The following is a 13,232-nucleotide window of genomic DNA, read 5'->3' as shown; positions in this document are numbered from 1 at the left end:
ATATTTGTTTGTTTCATCCTACTTTTTTGTTTTGTTTGTTTATTTCTGAGCAGGCGGGCTTTGCGTTCTTTGCTGTTTTCTCATCTGTAGGCATGATACTTTTCACCACCTTGTCCAATGGGCAGTGCCAGTCACTCAGCTATGGTGCTACAGGCAGGTCCAGCTGAAGGGGTGGGGCTGGGATGGGTTGTCTGTGGCATGTACTCAGGCTGACAGGGTGGGACCGGTGACCAGTGCAGGGCAGGTTCTGGTAGACCCTGCCTGTGTTTCTCGGGGGTGTGATGTTCAGCACATGGTGCAGATAGGCAGGAGGGAGTGGGGAGGTTAGGAATGTATGGAGCTAAGTGGGTATGGGAAAGAAGATAAAGAGGAGAGAGAAACAAGAGCCATAAAAAGTGTTGAGGGAGCCTGCCATTGGAGTGGCACAGATGTAGGGAAGCCGTGTGCCAGTGGCTTTCTAGCTGGGTGATGTGGCACAGCCCATGAAGAAGGGACAGGGATAGCACATGCAGCTAGATGGGTGGGAAAAATAAAAGGAAGGAAGGGAGAGAGATAAGAAACTGGATTTAAAAAAGCAGAGAGAAAGGCAAGTACACGTGCCTGGGTGGTTGGAGGAAAGGAATGGAAGGAATGTAAAGAGAGACAAGAAATCAAGAAGGAAAAAAAAAAGATAACGTGGTAGGGAGAAAGGAAAGGAAGGGAGGTAGAGAGAGACAAGAAACTGAGACAAAAAAGATGAAAGTGGAAAGAAAAAAATGCCCCAAGGGAGCCCGCCAGAAGCTGGTCCCCAGCCCGGTGGCACTGCACAACCCCTCCAGAGGGAGTGGAGATGGCACACGGTGCCAGGTGTTCAGGAGAAGGGTAAGGAAGGGAGGTAGAGAAAGAAGAAAACAAGAAAAATAGAAGAAAGACGGAAAAGAAAAATCCCCCAAGGGAGTCCACCAGAAATGGGTCCCCAGCCAAGTGGCACTGCACTTCACATCAAGAAGGAGTGGAGATTCACACTGTGCAAGGTATTCAGGAGAAGGGTAAGGAAGGAAGGCAGAGGGAGACAAAAAAATTGAGAAAAGAAAAGAATAGAGAAAGAAAAAAAATGCCCTGAGGGAGCCCACTGATGTGATTCCTTGGACGGGGAAAGTAGCTCCGCAGCTGAGCAGCACTGCACAGCCTGTCTAGAAGGAGCAGAGATGGTAGACGTCACCAGGTGTTCAGGATAAAAGAAGGAAAGGATGGAAGAGAGACACAAGAAACCAGGAAAAGAAAAAAGAAAAATCCCCAAGGGATACCACTGGTGTGGTGGTACAGACTGGTGAAGTGGCTCCCCAGCAGCATAGTACTGCACAGCCTGTCTAGAAGGAGCAGAGATGGCATATGGTACCAGATGTTCAGAAGCAATGAAGGGAAGGATGGTAGCGAGAGACAGGAAATTGAGAAAAGAAAAGAAAATCCCCAAGGGAGCCCACTAGCTCAGAGGCATGAACCGGGGAAGTGGCTCCCATGCCACTAGGCACTGCACAGCCTGGTCAGAAGGCTAGAAGGAGTGGAGATGGCATACAGTGACAGGTATTGAGGAGATAGGGAAAGAAGGAAAGTAGAGATAGACAAGAAACTGAGAAAGGAAGAAAAACAAAAGGGAAAAAAGAAAAAATAATAATAATTTTTTTTAAAAAAGAAATGCCCCCAGGGATCCCACAAGAGACTGGGGAAGTGGTTCCCAGGCCTCGAGGCACAGCCCATCTAGAAGGCAGAGATGGCACACAGCGCTAGGTATTCAGGAAACAGGAAAAGAAGGAAAGTAGAGAGAGATGAGAAACCAAGAAATGAAGAAAAACAAAAAGGAAAAAATAAAAATTAAAAAAAAAATGCCCCCCAGGGATCCCACCAGTGTGGCGATGCAGACCAGGAAGTGACTCCCAAGCTGTGCGGTTTGTACAGCCCGTCTAGAAGGGGCAGAGATGGCACACAGTACCAGGTAATCAAGAGATGGGAAAAGAAAGTAAGTAGAGAGAGATGAGAAACCGAGAAATGAAGAAAAAGAAAAAAGAAAATGAAAAAGAAAAAAAATGACCCTATGGATCCCACTGATCTGGTGGTGCAGACTGGAGGAGTGTTTCCCCAGCCAAGCGGTTCTTCATGGCCTGTCAGGAAGAAGCAAAGATGGCACACAGAGCCAGGTGTTTGAGAGAAAGGAATGGAAGGAGGTGAGAGAGACAGAAGAAACCAAAAGAACCCGGAAAAAGCAACAACAACAACAAAGAAATGGCACTGAAAGAGCCAGCCATTGTGGGTAGAGCGAATTCAAGCAGCATGGAGCCAGTGCCTCCCCACGGAGTGACTGTGGCCCACCAGGTAGCGGCGGAGGCCGAGCAGGAGGAAGAAAGGTGGGGGATGGGAAACTGTGTATCGCTGGTTGCCAGGTGCTCTGTCTCCTGTTGGGAGCTCTGTGAAGCTGCTTTCCTGTACTCCCTGTCTGCCGATCTCCAACAGGAGTCCAAGATGGTGAATCTGTGCTGCATTAGCTGATAGGTGACCTCCACTCCATATCTCTCCTCACTCCCTGTTCTCTGTCAGTTTCTTATTCCTTTCAGTGATTGGTTGAGTTCTTTATCTCTTCATTTGATGCTTAGGGTTCCAGGACTGATGTTTGTCTCTGTTTTCTTTATTTATTCAGGTCTGCTGTGGAGGTGCTTCTGTCTATAACTTTATGTTGGCTCCTAGCCCAAGGCTGTAATCTTTAGGGAAGCAGACAGCCATATCTTTCTTCTGCAGAGCAGTTGTTGAGTTCAAACTGCTGACCTTTCCATTAGCAGCTGAAAGCTTCACCACTGTGCTGCTGGGGCTCCTTCCACTGAGCACATTACCTTGCAAATACTAGTTGCTCAATAAATATATGTTGAATAGATGATTGATGCCTTATTTACATTTATGATACCATCATTCAGCCAGTGACCTAGGCCCAAAATATAGTACCTGTTGATTCCCCCCTGTCTCAACCCCCCAAATCAGTTAGACACAAAATCCAGTTGTTAGTTCTTTTGTAGTATCTCTCAAATCCATTCCTTCCTGTTGTAGCCACCAATCATATCTGCAATAGTCTGCAGGGATGCAGTGAAGTGACCTTGTTTCTCTTTGGCTCCTTAGCACACACCTTGCTAAACTTTCTCTACCCATATAGAATAAGCTATATTAGTTCAGGAATTCTCAGATCCCCAGTCACAACTCTTCTATATCTCTGATATGGAATTACTTCTCTTTGATGTGCTTTGAGACTTTTATTGTTAATATTGTTTTAGTATTTCCATCATTCCCATTCCTTCCTACTTGAACTAAATTTATGGGTACTGAGTCTGGGCCTAGTTGAACTTTTCTTCTATTTACTTGATTCTTAAAATGAGGACTTCAGCCTATTTACATTATCCCAGATGCTGTAATTGTAATGATTATCTATCTATCATCTATCTCTATCATCTGTATATGTCTCCTACCCACTTATCCAAAAAAGAAATTTGAAGGCAGTTTACAATAAAAAAATTCTAAAAAATGACATTTAAAATAAATATTAAAATAGAAATTATAAAGAAACAAATGTTTATAACAGTCACTATTCCTTTTTCTAGGGACACTGACTCCTTTGAATACCTGTTAGCAATTATCGAAATGCTCCTTAGAAAAATGCCCATGATGTACATACACACAACAGTTTGCCTAAAATTTCAGGAACACTATTGACCTACTAGGCCCTGGTGGCACAGTGGTTAGGAGCTTGGCTGCTAACCAAAAGGTCAGTGGTTCAAATCCACCAGCCACTCTTTGGAAACCCTAAAGGACGTTTCTACTCTGTCCTATAGGGTTGCTAAGAGTCAGAATCAACTTGATGACAATCAGTTTGGTTGGTTTCATTGACCTACTGGGAATCCCTGGGTGCTGCAAACCACTCAGCTGCTAACCAAAAGGTTGATGGTTCGAGACCACCCAGAGACACCTTAGAAGAAAGGTCTGGTGAATTACTTCTGAAAAATTAGTCATTACAAACCCTATGGCACACAGTACTACTCTGACACACATGAGGTCGCCATGAGTTGGAATTGACTCAATGACAACTGTTTTATTATGGACCCAGTGAGGACTGGTAGCATAGTGGTTAAGAGCTGGGCTGCTAATCAAAAGGACAGCAGTTCAAATCCACCTGTTGCTCCTTAGAAACCCTATGGGGCAGTTCTACTCTGTCCTATAGGGTCGCTATGAGTCGAAATCAACTCAACGGCAACTGGTTTGGAATGAAGCCTAACCATAGAATTTAGGTTAAGATTTCTTGATTTAGAGAAATATTGGGAGAGACTTGTGGTAGGAACCTGGAACAAGACATTTGGAACACTAAATTTAGCTTTGAACCTTCTGGAAACTAGGCGTGGGGGTAGAGAAACCTGATTGGGTACTGAGTCTCCTCTCGTTGTTAGGTGGCTCTGCTGTATGATCATCACACCTACTTCCTAAAGCAGCTTGTCTTAGTTTCCTAGGGCTGTTATAACAAAATACCACAAAGTGGGTGGCTTTAAAGAATGAAAATTTATCTTCTTATGGTTCTGGAGGCTAGAAATCAGGGTCTTGGCTGTGTCGTTTCCTTATGGGGGCTTTGAGAGAGGAAGTGTTCCATGGCTGTCTCCTACTTTCTCGTTGACTAGTGGCAATCCTTGGTGCTTTTTTGCTACTTGCAGATTTATCTTCACTTGTTGTCTCCCCTTGTGTGTAACTCTATGTCTGTTCTCCCCTTTTGTAAGACACCACTCAGATGGAATTAGGACTTCAACATGTTTTTGGTTGACATGATTCAATCCATAACACTCCATCATCTGAATCCCCAAAACTGATGCCATTCCCACATGCAAAATATATTCACCTCATCTGTCTTAGGCTGGGTTCTCTAGAGAAGCAAAACCAGTAAAGCGTATAAATATATACAGAGAGAGACGTATATCAAGGAAATGGCTCACTCGATCGTAGAGGCTGGAACATCCCAAGTCTGCAGATCAGGATAGAGGCTTTTCCTGATTCACGTAGCTGTAGAGACTGGCCAACCCAAGATCAGCAGGTCGGAGAGCCGGGCTCTTGCTCACAGACTGTGAAGGTCAATGAATCCCAAGATTGGCAGATAATCTGATAGCTCAAGTCCCAAGAACCGGAGGTCAGATGAACAGGAAGTAGCCATAGGACTCAGAGTGAGCAAAAAGCCAGAACATCTACTTACATTCAGATGCAGGCCACATGCCCAAGGAAACTCCCTTTCAACTGATTGGCTACTCAGAGCAGATCCCATCATGGGAGTGATCACATATAAACACTGAGAATCATGGCCCAGCCAAGTTGACACACAATCTTAACCATTACACCATCCCAGCATCCACAAAATATTAACCCATTCCAGCATCTACTCTTAAGTCCAAAATCTCATCTTCTGAATCATCTAAATCAGATATGAATGAGATTCTGGGTACAGTCCATCCTGGGATAAAATTCCTCATCATCTGTGAACCAGTGAAACCTAGAATACAATTTATCTGCTTCCAAAGAGCAATGGTGGAAGAGGCATAGGGTAGACATTCTCGTTCCAAAATTCAGAAATTGGAGTGTGGAAAGAAGCCACAGGTTGGAAACTTAGCAGGGCAAATTTATTAGGTTGGGTTCTCTAGAGAAGAAAAGACAGTAACTCATATAGGTATATATTTAGAGAGATTTATATCAAAGAAATGGCTCTCACGGTTGTACAATCTGCAATGTTCCAAGTCCATGGATCAGGAAAGGGGATTCTCCCAATTCACATAGCCGCAGGTGCTGATGAACCCAAGATCGGCAGGTCAGAGAGCAGGGCTGTTTCTCACAAGTATATAGTCTTCTTTTCTCAACCCCATCTTTCAGATACTCATGGCCTATTCATGACACTTTCCTATTCTAAATCCTTATTAACTCATGCTTGGATTATTACAATACTCATGAATGATCTTCTTGCCTTAAGACTTTCCACCCCTACTCCCCAATCCATCTGTACACTATTTTCAGATACTTCTTTGAAAAATAATATATTTGATCAGGACTGTCTATAGTTTATATGACTCCTTTATAAAATTAGAAAAAGGTTTCCCTACCAACCTGACATAGTCCTCTGGTTAAAAGGCTTCACTAAAGAACTATGCCTTTTGTGAATTAGAAAATTACATAATTAAAGATCTTCCTCCAGGAAATGCTTAGGCGCACTGCTTGACTTAGATTTCAGCTGTTATGAATATCTCGGATAGTCACTCTTTTTTCACTGCAAAATCATATGCAGTGGCCCTGGTATTGTTTGTATCATCCCTTTATGTTAAACCTTTCTTGAGGCTTCATACCTTATAACACAATTATGATCATTTGCTTTTTGGTCTATATGAACAAGTTCAAAGCAACCTTCCATCCAAAAGGAAAAGATTGAGAAGCAATATAACTTCCCCGAGAGCCACTTAAAATCTTAGATCTTCAAACTATACCTACATCAGTAGTAAAACTAATGTTGTGGGGAGGAAATCATGGGACCTATACCAAATATGCCATCCAATATTTTAGTTTTAAAACCATTGCTTTTGCTACATTTAACGACGTTTTCAGACAAAAGTTTATTGAATGGCTTTCAGTGAATCGTTTTAATGGGACAAGTTAATGCCAAGATAATGAAATCCTGAAAGTTTGGCTTTGGAATTATTTCTACTCCTTTCTGAGCTCCTTTATTCATTTTTATGGGTTTTACTCCTCCTCCACCCATATCAACTGTTTCCCAAACAATACCTTCACAGTGTGGTAGTAAGGACTTAATATGTTAAAATTAACATTTTCAAAGGCAAGAGTATGGAGAGGACAATACTTAACCCAAAAGAAAGTCTCAAAAAGTAATTTAAGTCATCAAAATGGAAGATTTTGCTAAGCATAGTCTTTCTGGTGACTTCAAATCATTCAGTTTTTGGGACCAAATAATGTTTGCCCTGATGGCCAAGGAGGTTCCTATTTTTACCACACTATAACTCTTGAAACAGACAATATGGCAGAACATAGCAATTTGGTTTAATTACTTCAATATGGCTCGTGTCAAAAACCTAAATGCTTAGAGAAACATAAAAAATTAGTGTAACAGAATGTATTTATTGTGAGTAGATATGATTTGAATGAGACAGCATCAACCTAAATGTATAAGGAAGGTGCTCCAAAGAGGGGACAGTGAAAATGGGTTATATGGTTCATTGTCGCGTTGGTTTCTCAAGAGATAGCATAAGCACACATGCAGGGTTACTGGTGGTTGGAGAAACAGAGTCACTAAGGACATATCATACATTTTCCAGTCAGACCCTGAGTTTCCAGCTCTTGGAAACTGGCTGCACATTGATAATTTCGAAAAGAGCCCAATGCCTAAGGGAAAATGATCCCCACTAAGCTGCTTACTAGGCTATTGTTTGACTTGAAGATAACTACAGGAAAACTGTTCCTTAAAGCTCAAGGTTCAAAAGGACACTTAAAAGGATGGCCTAGGTGGATCACCGCAATTCCATAAACTCAAAAATCTGGATTCCAGGAGAATCAAAACAATTTTGTCACTTGGAAATATTTACCTCGTATAACCAAACCAAGAAAAAAAATAAAACCTGTTGTCGTCAAGTCAATTTCAACTCATAGTGACCCTATAGGACAGAGTAGAACTGCCCCATAGGGTTTCCAAGGAGAGTCTGGTGGATTTGAAAGGTCATTCCTCTTTGACTCACATACATGCATACACACAGAAAGAAAGAAAAAAGGGGGATGATAAAGGATGATGATAAAACAAGATGAGCATAGCAGAAAACTGTGTATTTTTGACATATTCTCATTCCATGGGAAAGACACATGACCTTTCATGTAATTAGATGGAAATAGCAGCCATTACATCCAGGGGATCTGTCAAACAGAAGAAAATTAATAGTAGACATTTTACTTTGATTTTAAGGTTTTCTTACCCACTGTCATGGATTGAACTGTGTCCCCCAAAAAGATCTGTCAACTTGGCTAGGCTATGACTCCCAGTATTGTGTGATTGTCCACCGTTTTGTCACCTGATATCATTTTCTTATGTGTTGTAAATCCTACCTTTAAGATGTTTATGAGGTGGGATTAGTGGCAGTTATGTTAATGAGGGAGGACTCAATCTACAAGATTAGGCTGTGTCTTAATCTCTTTTGAGGTATAAAAGAGAGAAGGGAGCAGAGAGATATGGGGACCTTATACTACCAAAAAACAAGAGCCAGGAAAATAGCGCGTCCTTTGGGCACAGAGTCCCTGAACTGAGGAGCTCCTCGACGGGGAAAGATTGATGACAAGGAACTTCCTCCAGAGCTAACAGAAAGAGAAGGCCTTCCCCTGGAGCTGGCACCCTGAATTCGGACTTCTAGCCTCCTAGACTGTGAGACAATAAATTTCTCTTTGTTAAAGCCATCCTCTTGTGGTATTTCTGTTATAGCAGCACTAGACGACTAAAACACCCACAAAACCAAATATTCCCTGTTAACAAATTCCTGACAAAAATTAATCATGCTAGCAGCTTTCCTTTCACCCAAGGTTTTAATCTTTTCTTTCTTGTTTGAAACCAGGTTTACTAAATTTGAGTTTCAAAACGTATGTCTGGTATGCCAGAGAGCACCTTGAGATCTTATATCAGTTGATCTCAATAAAAAGGGAGAGGGCAGGGTTCACTTAACGATGTTAAGATTAGCCAATAGTTCAAAAGTTGTGTGATATACATGTTTACAACAATGATAAAAAAAAAAGAGTAGCTCCTGAGGCTGCTTATATACAACCAAACATCTCATAGGATTTGTTTACTGAGTTTGGAGGTTTAGTACCATGGTTTCATGGAATATCCCAGTTAATTGGCCTAATAACATGTTTAGTGCTTCTGTTGTACCTCCTAGTTTGTTACATAGTTCTTAGTGACCATCCAAGGCACAAATGGTCTCTATTCACTTGGAGCAACAGAGGAAGAAGAGTCAGAAATAGGAGGAGCATACTGAATGTGTGACTAATTGCCTCCATGAACAACTGCCTCCTTTGCCATGAGACCAGAACTGGATAGTGCCCAGCTACCATTACTGAACATTTTGATCAGAGATTCTATAGAAGAATTCTGATCAAAAGGGGGAAAATGCAAAACAGAATTTAAAATTTTAATGGATAAACTTTAATTAGATAATCTTTAATTAAACCTTGTACCAAAAATATTCCCTGACATCTTCTTAAAACCAAACAATAGTTTAGCTTAACTAGTAAAAAATGTCTGCCTTGAGCATCTAGCTCTTTTAAGAACTAACTGTATGGCATTAAAGTGACAACAGCAGCTTGAAAGATTAGATAGAAACTTTACGGTGCAGTGAGTTTATGTTAATGGGAGAGGAACAACTCAGAAAAGGAGGACCAGAATGGTTGCATTACTCAAAGAATGTAATCAACGTCACTAAATTGTACATGTAGAAACTGTTGTATTAGGGTATGTTTTGCTGTGCATATTCTCAACAATAACAACAAAAGATTATCCAATGATTGGTCTTCTATGTTTCTCCCTTCTTTTCTCTTTATAAGCCTCATAGTACCTAGCTTACCTCTAGCCATTTGCTTTTTCTGAAATCATATAGAATAACTACTCAGAATAAATGTTAAGTTTCAATTTATTTGAGTTTTATTTTTCACAAATCTAATGATGTCTGGAAGTATAATATTTTCTGTGAGTCTAGCAAGCTAAAAATAGCCTCCTGGTGTCCTGAAAAAAGTACAAATGAATTCCCTCAAGAAGTAGATATCTTGCAAGACTATAAAGCAGGAAGAAATCATGGTAAGAAACAAAACACTATAGACAGACAATAAGGAATCAGTGTAAAAAGCAATATTTATTGCTCTGTGTTAAAAATGGTTAGTATCATAAATGCATTATAACTCATTTTTAAATGACAAAATAATCTAACAGTTATACTGAGTATTTGCATAACCCACACTTTAAACTTTCAGAATAGACTGAGAAAACTATGGTAATACGTGGCAGATTAAAGTCAGATACTCTGTTCCTGATTGAAGAAGTGTACAAATCATGGAAACTCTGAATTTATCAAAACCAAAGTTTGAATTTTTTTTGCCCACAATATTCTCTGAGGGGAATGAATGCTTTCCTAAATAACTGAGTGATGCTGGCAAACAGTTCTACCTCCCATTAGAGGTAAATGATTTTGTTTTTTTTTTTTTCTTTTTTCCTGTTTTGCTGAATAAACTACGTTACTTCCTCTCATGACCGAACTAGCCGGCAGTTCTCTACAGGATATCTGGGTAGAAAGGGTAAGGTTCTTGGCTTCCTCTTCATACACTGAAAACTTAAAAATCTCTGAACTGAAAACAACAGTGTAAATTTCTGCTGCTTCCATTGAAAATATTGCCCTGACTCTGCTAATATCTTACCTTTTGGGGGATGTATTGTTATGAAGAATGGAGACTCCAGTGAGGTAATATCTATTTATAAGTCATTAAAATATTCACTGAAACTGCTGCATGATTTGTGTAAGGAAATATGGCTGTCTAGATAGAAAGCTCCTTTTTGTACAATTTAATATGCCACTGACATAGACCACAAGTCCAGACTTATATTAAACACTGCTCCTGAGAATTTTACATTAAAATTAAGATTGTGGTTGATTAAGCACATTTCTGTTAGTGTGAGCCCGGGTGTGGGGTGGGGTGGGGCTTAAAATTTTAAATCCAGTGTTTATATCAACCAAATTAAGATGTACTCAAATGATAAGTACGTTTAAATCTCTAAATGACATCTTTTAAAAAGATGAGGCTTGACATTTTTCTTAGGATTGGAACATTTTTCATGTGTACATTATGGAGTGGGACATGAGGGCTTCAAATAACCTGAGAGGATTTTCATCAAGCCCTAGAAGTTAGCACAGCTGTCAAATCTCAGAGGAGCTGATTCTCAGTTTACAATGATCATTTATTTGGATGTATTTTTAATATGAGAGCATGGGAAACATTCTTGGAAGGGGCTCCAACTGTTGTGCTGTCTTTGTTAGAAGGGATGCCTTCCATTTTCCTTACTTGAAATAATAAAATAACAGTTGTTCTTTTTAAAGGTCTGCTAATTTCACACTTGTAGCTTGATTTTTAAGTATGTAAGCTTTTTCAGAGTATGTAAAGTTATATACCATCCTAACAAAGTTAGTGAAAGTCATACTAGGGTATCAGTGAAACTTACACATGCCACTACCTTCTCATAAAATGAGCAAATAAGTGTATTTTGTATATACTGGATTTTCCCAGTTAAAGAGTTGAAGATACTAAATTCCCTTTTAGTAAAAGATGCCTCAAGATTTTTATAATGAAATATCAGGATAAAGACTTTACTGTGTTACTAGCTTTTTTTTTTTTTCCAGAAACGAAATGTAACTAACAGCTGTAGTCAGCGTGAGCATGACTCACGGGATGGCACTATCTGCATATTATGGTTGCCAAGTCACAGCATAATGTTGGATATGGAAGGCAGTTCTCACTAATCTCTGACCACAAGTATAGGTGGGGTTTTTCCTCCATCTAAGTCGTTCCAAAGTGACTTGGACTTGGCTTAGTGTGTGAAACCTAGTCAGGCTCAGCAGCTGCAGGGACCTGGAAACTTCCAGAAGAGCTGAGGTCAGCAGTGCTCCTTGTACTGACTTTTCCTCCAAATTGCATTTTGGAGGGACTCTGACCAAAGGACCTCCTTAGCAGACTTTAAAGCTCTGGGTTGAGTTTTTCTTCCCTATCTGCTCCCCCTCCCCCACTCAGCAAGCAAGTTGGTTGAGGGGAAGGCAGGTTATTCAACCTGCCTTGGGGGAGAAATTAATTATCTCTGTATCCCTAGAAACAAAGTTTAGCCCAAGACTGGTGCTTAGTAGAGGCTAGGCTTTTGCAGAACTGTAGAGCCCTAGAGAAGGGAGAGGTTACTGTTGGCTAATTCTATGGGGAAGCCTTGATTTCTGCAACTGTGAATGTGGGTGTCCTAGAAGGCTGAGAAAGAAATTATTTACTAGAGCTCCAGACGTTTTTCCACTTGGTTAAAATTATTGCTCAAGATTTGGGAGTATTTCTTGCCTGTAGTTTCTAGGGATATTAAATGATAACATACCACTAGAATTAGACTTAAAAATTGGCAATTGCTTAAAATGGTATTATTTTGAGACTGGGAGAAGGTACTTCCAACTTGGTGTGTCTCCTAGCCTGCCTACATGTCTGCCTCCAGGCTGGAAATCCCTCTACTGTATTAATAATCTATTCCCAGTTCACTTACTACATCTCTAAATTCCCATTTCTTAGTATACAAATGTTCCTGGGAGTGGTGAATGATTAAGCTAATTACAATTCAGTGAATGAGTTCGTGATCTGGATTTATCAGCCAGCTGCTATCTTTTCTCCAAGGAAAGCTGACACTTCAGAAGGCACTAGGTGATTGAAAAGAAGATAATGGGAGAAAAAAGGGGGATTCTATGGGGTAATGAATGGAAAGGGAACTTTGCTGACTTCACACTTTTGCCTATTTATTAACCAAAAATGTATTTTAATGTATACGTTCCATACCTAGTCAACAAACTACTGCCCAGAGAGTGAGCAGAACCAACCACAGGGTCAGCTTTTCTTTGCTGGCTTACACTGGAGCAATGCTGCTGCATCTCTGTGAGCAAGTCAGAGAGTACAGAGTTGGCCTGGACTTACAATCCAACTTCCTAAGTGTCTTGCCTAAGAGCTGGCTCTGATGTGAGATTCAGTTCCATGGCTACAGAATGAACATATGTTTTTCCAGAGACACCTCTGAAGGATTTATAATTATACTTTCCAAAGTCGGAGAGAGAGACGTATGTCAAACAAAATCAAAGCAAAAACATATTTCTTTTTATGCCTTTATATTCCTCTATAGTCACACCTTCCTCACATTTCTAATGCCCTGGTCAACAAGTGTTATTTTCTCCAAATCTATACTTTTACCATTTTGAGAATGTTGTATAAACGGAAACAAACAGTATGGAAACTTTTTGAATTTTTTTTTTCCACTCAGTATAATGGCCTAGAGACCCATGCAAGTTATTGCCTATGTATCAATAGTTCTTTTTTTTAAATATATTTTATTGTACTTCAGGTGAAGGCATACAGAACAAATAGTTTCTCATGAA

The 13,232-nt window shown here is 40.3% G+C and overlaps 1 protein-coding gene across 1 annotated transcript in view; it reads left to right on the top strand.

The window, feature by feature from the left end:
* Positions 1-10,339: 10,339 nt before the first annotated feature.
* Positions 10,340-13,232, top strand: part of LOC101353492 (putative P2Y purinoceptor 10) — a 63,819-nt gene continuing 60,926 nt past the window's right edge. Inside the window, exon 1 of the mRNA XM_004378909.2 lies at positions 10,340-10,532. The gene's annotated coding sequence lies outside the window, so the exon portion shown is untranslated. The remainder of the gene's footprint in view (positions 10,533-13,232) is intronic.

This window comes from Trichechus manatus, unplaced genomic scaffold, assembly GCF_000243295.1.
Source record: "Trichechus manatus latirostris isolate Lorelei unplaced genomic scaffold, TriManLat1.0 scaffold00060, whole genome shotgun sequence".
NCBI classification, from domain to species: Eukaryota; Metazoa; Chordata; class Mammalia; order Sirenia; family Trichechidae; genus Trichechus; species Trichechus manatus.
Note: the sequence above shows the minus strand (reverse complement) of the source record. Positions and strands in the feature narration are given on the sequence as shown.